Here is a 6,281-nt window from a genome sequence, read left to right on the forward strand (position 1 = left end):
AGAATACTTACCTGAACCGGCCGTGGAGCGACCTGAGGGTGTCGCTCTGGGGACGTCGCTCCCGACTTGCTCAGAAACCATAAACGCGAGCGACCTGAGGGTGTCGCTCTGGGGACGTCGCTCCCGACTTGCTCAGAAACCATAAACTCGAGCGACCTGAGGGTGTCGCTCTGGGGACGTCGCTACCGGCCCATTTTCTCATTCCAAAACGTCACAAACACAAGCGACCTCGAGGTGTCGCTGTGATAATGTCTCTGTAGACCGGAGCGACTTCGTGCCGTTGCTCTAGAAGGTCGCTCCGAGAGCGTTTTCGAGCACCCAAATGTCAAAAACACGAGCGACTTCGGGCTGTCGCTGTGGTGACGTCTCTCCCAGATGGAGCGACCTTTCATCCTCGCTCCAGGCCCTCGCTCCCACGCATGATTCTTTGATCAATCCGAATCAATCGAGCACCTGCGCACAACTTCAATTCTCCCTTTTTTTTTTTTTTTTTTAGAAAATATGATGAAAATGAAAATACTAATGCAATATGTACAAGGATATACATGGGACTTCCTCCCAAGTGAGCTTGTTTTAAGTCTCTAGCTTGACTTTGCCTCCTTTTAGATTAGGCCGGGGTAGGATCAGAAAGTGGAGTTGAAACCCCATCTTCCTCTGGTGCAGTAGCCATGTAGAGCTTAACCCTTTGCCCATTGACTGTGAAGTCTCTTGCATCAGTACTCCACAAAACTATTGCCCCATATGGCCTAACCTCTTTGACCTTGAAAGGACCGGACCACCTTGACTTAAGCTTTCCTGGAAACAACTTTAGCCTAGAGTTGTAGAGAAGAACTTGATCTCCTTCTTTAAACTCTCTCTTCAGGATATTCTTGTCATGGAAAGCTTTAGTCTTCTTCTTGTAGATCCTTGAGTTTTCAAAAGCATCCATTCTTATCTCATCAAGCTCATGTAGCTGAAGATGTCTTTTCTCCTTGGCACTCTTGATGTCAAAGTTCAGCAACTTTACTTCCCATAGTGCCTTGTATTCAAGCTCCACTGGTAGATGGCAAGCTTTCCCGTACACTAGGTTGAAAGGTGTGGTCCCCAGAGGTGTCTTGTAGGCTGTCCTATAAGCCCAAAGTGCATCATCAAGCTTAATGGACCAATCCTTCCTTGTAATCCCCACAATATTCTCCAAAATGGACTTGATCTCTCTGTTAGAAATCTCACCTTGACCACTTGTTTGAGGATGATAAGGAGTTGCTACCTTGTGCTTTACACCGTTTTTCTTGAGAAGTCACTCAAACAGTTTGTTGATGAAATGAGAGCCTGCATCACTGATCACAACTCTTGGAACTCCAAACCTTGGAAAGATGATGCTCCTGAACATCTTGGTTACAACTCTAGCATCATTGGTGGGGCTTGCAATAGCTTCCACCCATTTGGAGACATAATCAACAGCTACAAGGATGTATTTGTTGCCAAAGGATGATGGAAATGGTCCCATGAAGTCAATACCCCACACATCAAACACCTCAACTTCAAGGATTGGATTTTGAGGCATCTCATTCCTTTTGGTGATGTTTCCTCTTCTTTGGCATGAATCACACTTTGAGACAAAGTCTTGTGTATCATTGAACATATGTGGCCACCAGAATCCGGCTTGTAACACCTTTGCAACAGTCTTGAAGGTAGCAAAGTGGCCTCCATAGGATGATCCATGACATTGTGTAAGGATCCCATCAATCTCCTCGTTAGCAACCACTCTCCTATAAAGTTGATCCTTGCAGAGAATGTAGAGGTAGGGCTCATCCCAGTAATATCTCTTCCCATCCTTGTAGAACTTCTTCTTGGCATAGCCCACAAGATTCAAAGGTTCTTTTCCTGTGGCTAGGTAGTTCACCAAATCAGCATACCAAAGTTCCTTCTCTTCTGTTTCCTTGACTTCTTCAAGCTTTCTACCAGTCTCACAAACTGCTATCACTGCTCCAATAGCCATGATTTGCTCCTCAGGAAGTCCTTCGTCAATAGGAATGCCAGACTCCACCCTCAACCTGGACAAGTGATCAGCCACACCATTCTCAACTCCTGGCTTGTCTTTGATCTCTAAATCAAACTCTTGAAGCAAAAGGATCCATCTCAAGAGCCTGGGTTTTGCATCCTTCTTGGCCAAAAGGTGCCTCAAGGCAGCATGATCTGTGTAGACAATGACTTTAGATCCAACCAAGTAGCTTATGAACTTCTCAAAGGCAAAGACAATGGCCAGCATCTCCTTCTCGGTTGTGGCATACCTCATCTGAGCATCATTGAGGGTTTGGCTCGCGTAGTAGATCACATGGGTCTTGCAATCTTTCTTCTGCCCAAAAACAGCTCCCACAACATAGTCACTAGCATCACACATGATCTTAAAGGGGAGATCCCAATCAGGTGGCTGGACAATCGGAGCACTGATGAGTTCACCATTCAGCTTCTTGAAGGCTTGTAGACATTCCACATCAAAGCTGAAAGTGGCTTCCTTGCACAGTAGCCTGGTCAATGGTCTAGTGATTATGGAGAAGTCCTTGATGAATCTTCTGTAGAACCCAGCATGACCAAGAAAACTTCGGATGTCTTTCACTGTCTTTGGTGGGGGCAAACCAACAATAACATCGATTTTGGCCTTATCCACCTCAATCCCCTTCTCTGAAATCTTGTGTCCCAGCACAATCCCTTCCTTAACCATGAAGTGACACTTCTCCCAATTCAGCACAAGGTTGGTGTCTTCACATCTCTGTAGGACCCTGCACAAATTTGACAAACAAGCAGAAAACGAAGATCCGTAGACAAGAAATCATCCATAAACACCTCCACAAGATCCTCGATTAGATCAGAGAAAATTGACATCATGCACCTTTGAAAGGTGGCTTGGGCATTACATAGACCAAATGGCATTCTTCGATATGCGAAGGTACCATAAGGACATGTGAATGTCGTTTTCTCTTGATCATTGGGATGTATGGGGATTTGGAAAAACCCTGAATAACCATCAAGAAAGCAATAGAATGGATGATTTCCAAGTCTCTCAAGCATCTAATCAATAAATGGTAATGGGAAATGATCCTTTCTAGATGCAGAGTTTAGTTTTCGGTAGTCAATGCACATTCTATGACCTGTGATGGTTCTTGTTGGTATCAATTCATCCTTGTCATTTTTAATCACAGTGATACCACCTTTCTTTGGTACAACATGCACAGGAGATACCCATTTAGAATCTGAAATAGGGTAAATAACACCAGCATCTAAGAGTTTAAAAATCTCTTTCTTTACAACATCCTTCAGGTTAGGATTTAACCTTCTTTGATGCTCGATGGAAGTCATTGATTCATCCTCAAGATGTATCATATGCATGCATAAAGAGGGTGATATTCCTTTGATGTAAGTGAGTAACCTATTGCTTTTCTAAATCTTTTAAGTGTTTTAAAAGTTCAGATAGCTCAGTTTCAGTAAGTTCACTACTCACAATGACAGGATAAGTTTCATTGGGACCAAGGAATGCATACCTACACCATGGGGGAGAGGTTTAAGATCCACTTTAGGCGCCTTAAGCTCGCTCCAGTCATCTTGCTGGGTGTCCTCTTGTTGAGTGACTGAGGCTTCTTGATGAACCACTTGTGGAAGCTCCTCGTACTGATCCTTACTGACAAACCCTCTATGTGAATCCAGCATCATCTCATAGGCAGCACTCTCCAGGTTCTCAATCACTTCAGCTTCTCTCTCTATCGTCAAATCATGCTGTAGAGGGTCTTCCAGTGACAACTCTTCAAGGAGCTCATCAGCAAGGGCGTCCATCTATTCAATGTAGAAAACTTGCCCTTGAACTGTTGGTTTCTTCATTACCTCCTTGATGTCAAAGTGAAGAACATGCCCTTTACCCAAATGGAGATCAATCTTGCCCTCTTTCACATTAACAATTGTACCTGCTGTAGCTAAGAAAGGCCTTCCAAGGAATAAAGGATCTGCAGCTTCCTCACCCATCTCAAGCACCACAAAGTCTGTAGGGATCTCATAGTTTCCAACCATAACGGGGAGGTCCTCCAAGATACCCACAGGGTACTTCACTGAACGATCAGCCAATACCAGAGACAGTCTACACTTCTTGTACTGAGTGAAACCAAGCTTTTTAGCAACAGATAAATGCATCAAGCTGACACTAGCTCCCAAATCGCAGAGACATCTATCAAATACCATAGGTCCAAGAGCACAAGGTAATGTGAAGCATCCTGGATCTTCTAGCTTCTTTGGAACAACAAGTCTCTGGATGATGGCACTGCACTCATGAGTGAGAATCATCATGCCCTCCATCTCTTTCTTCTTTGCAGCTACAACATCTTTCAAGAACTTGCTATATTGAGGAATCAACATGAAAGCATCAATGATGGGCATTGTGACTTGAACTTCACTCATTTGCTTCTCAAATAAAGCTTTGTACTTCTCTAGCAGCTGCCTCTTGAATCTACCAGGGAATGGAAGTTTGGGCTCATAGGGAGGAGGAACAAAAGAATTCTCACTTGCTGGAGCAACAACTTCACCATCTTTCACTGTTTTCTTCTCTTCCCCAACCTTTCCTTTACCTTTAGCTTCCACAATCTTCTCCAAGATTTCATCATTGATTTTCTCATCAACAATCACCACTTCATCATCTATGTTGATGGCAACCCCCTCACCTTGTTTCTCAGCATCCTTGGTGAGAGCTCTCTGAGGTAACTCCTTACCACTCCTGAGGGTGATAGCTTTCATGGTGTCCTTGGGGTTTTGCTCAGATTTTCCAGGTAAAGAACCTTGTTGGCGATTTTGTTGAGTGTTCATGGCAGCAAACTGGTTCTCCAAGGTTCTGAACTTGTTGTTGAGCTCATTGTAGCTTCCATCAATCTTTGAGTGAAGGTTCTTCAACTCATAACAAACATGCTTCTCACTTCTTGTCTGAGACTCCAAGATTTGTTTCAGTAGGGCATCAGTGCTGCTGACTTGAGAAGTAGAGGTAGAAGGATTAGCTTGTTGTTGGGAAGAATGGTGTCCTTTGTAGTTGAAACCATGAGGAGGGTTTTGTTGAGGCTGATAGCTGCCTTGCTGGTTTTTCCGAGGCTGATAACCACTCTGTTGGTTGTTGGAATAGGATTTATGTTGGTAGTTGTTGTACTGAAAGTTGGGCTCTTTTTTATACCAGCTACCATTGTTGTTGATGAAACACAGCTCTTCTTGACCTTCCAAACCCTCAACCTCATGGACAACAGGTGGTGTCTCTTGGCTTAGGTTACCAACAAAGTGCAGCTGCTCTTGGGTGGCTTTATCAGCAATGAGGATGTCTATCTTATCCTGTAGAGCTTTCAACTCCTTCCTCGTCTGCTTGTCATCTGTTCTACTGCCTCTGTCGTGGTCTCCACTGTAGACTGCATCACTCTTTACCATGTTGTCAACCAGCTCTTCTGCATCTTCCTCAGTTCTCCCCAAGAAGAACCCATTGCTAGCTGTATCCAGTCTGGCCCTGTACTTAGGAAGAGCACCCTGGTAGAATGTGCTCAGCAAGCTTTCCTTAGAGAAGCCATGGTGTGGGCATTAAGCTTGCTAGCCCTTGAATCTCTCCCAGGCTTCACTGAATCCTTCCAAGTTCTTCTGTTGAAAGCTGGAAATCTCATTTCTCAGCTTAGCAGTTCTTGAAGTAGAGAAGAACTTCTCCAAAAATGTTTTCTTGCAGTTATCCCAGGTGGTTATATAGTCGCTGGGTAGAGACTCTCCCACTGACGTGCCTTATCCCCCAAAGAGAAAGGGAATAGCTTGAGCTTTAAGGCATCTTCGGACACACCATTGGTCTTTGATAACCCACAGTAGCTGTCGAACCTGTCCAAGTGATCAAATGGGTCCTCTAGAGCCAAGCCATGATACTTGTTGTTCTCGATCACGTTGAGGAGTCCTTATTTGATCTCAAAGTTGTTGGCTGCTACAGCTGGTGCTCGGATTCCCAATCTATGACCATGAATGTTGGGGCGGTCATAAGTGCCAATGGGTCGAGCTGCTCGCTGTTGGTTTTATGGAACGTTGTTAGCTCCATTGGCGTCCGCATCATTTTGAGGTATGTCTCCCATATCAGTATCCAATCTCTGCAAGTGAGCCTGTTGCTCTTCTTCTCTTCTCTTTCTAGCACACTCTCTCTCTAAATCTCTGATGTCTGCAGCTCTTGGAACTAGGTTTGATGGACCCCTGCTGCTCAAGTTCATACACCTGTAAATTAAAGGGAGGTGAAGAAGGAGAATCAATAACAAAAGAAA

General features: G+C 44.4%; 1 non-coding gene across 1 annotated transcript; it reads left to right on the forward strand.

Annotated features, from left to right (window-relative positions):
• The first annotated feature begins 5,554 nt into the window (after positions 1 to 5,554).
• On the forward strand, positions 5,555 to 5,661 carry LOC125582621. Its single transcript, XR_007320078.1, has one exon. It is a non-coding gene; the product is annotated as a small nucleolar RNA R71 (small nucleolar RNA).
• Positions 5,662 to 6,281: the final 620 nt, after the last annotated feature.

The sequence above is a fragment of the Brassica napus genome, chromosome C2 (assembly GCF_020379485.1).
Source record: "Brassica napus cultivar Da-Ae chromosome C2, Da-Ae, whole genome shotgun sequence".
NCBI classification, from domain to species: domain Eukaryota; kingdom Viridiplantae; phylum Streptophyta; class Magnoliopsida; order Brassicales; family Brassicaceae; genus Brassica; species Brassica napus.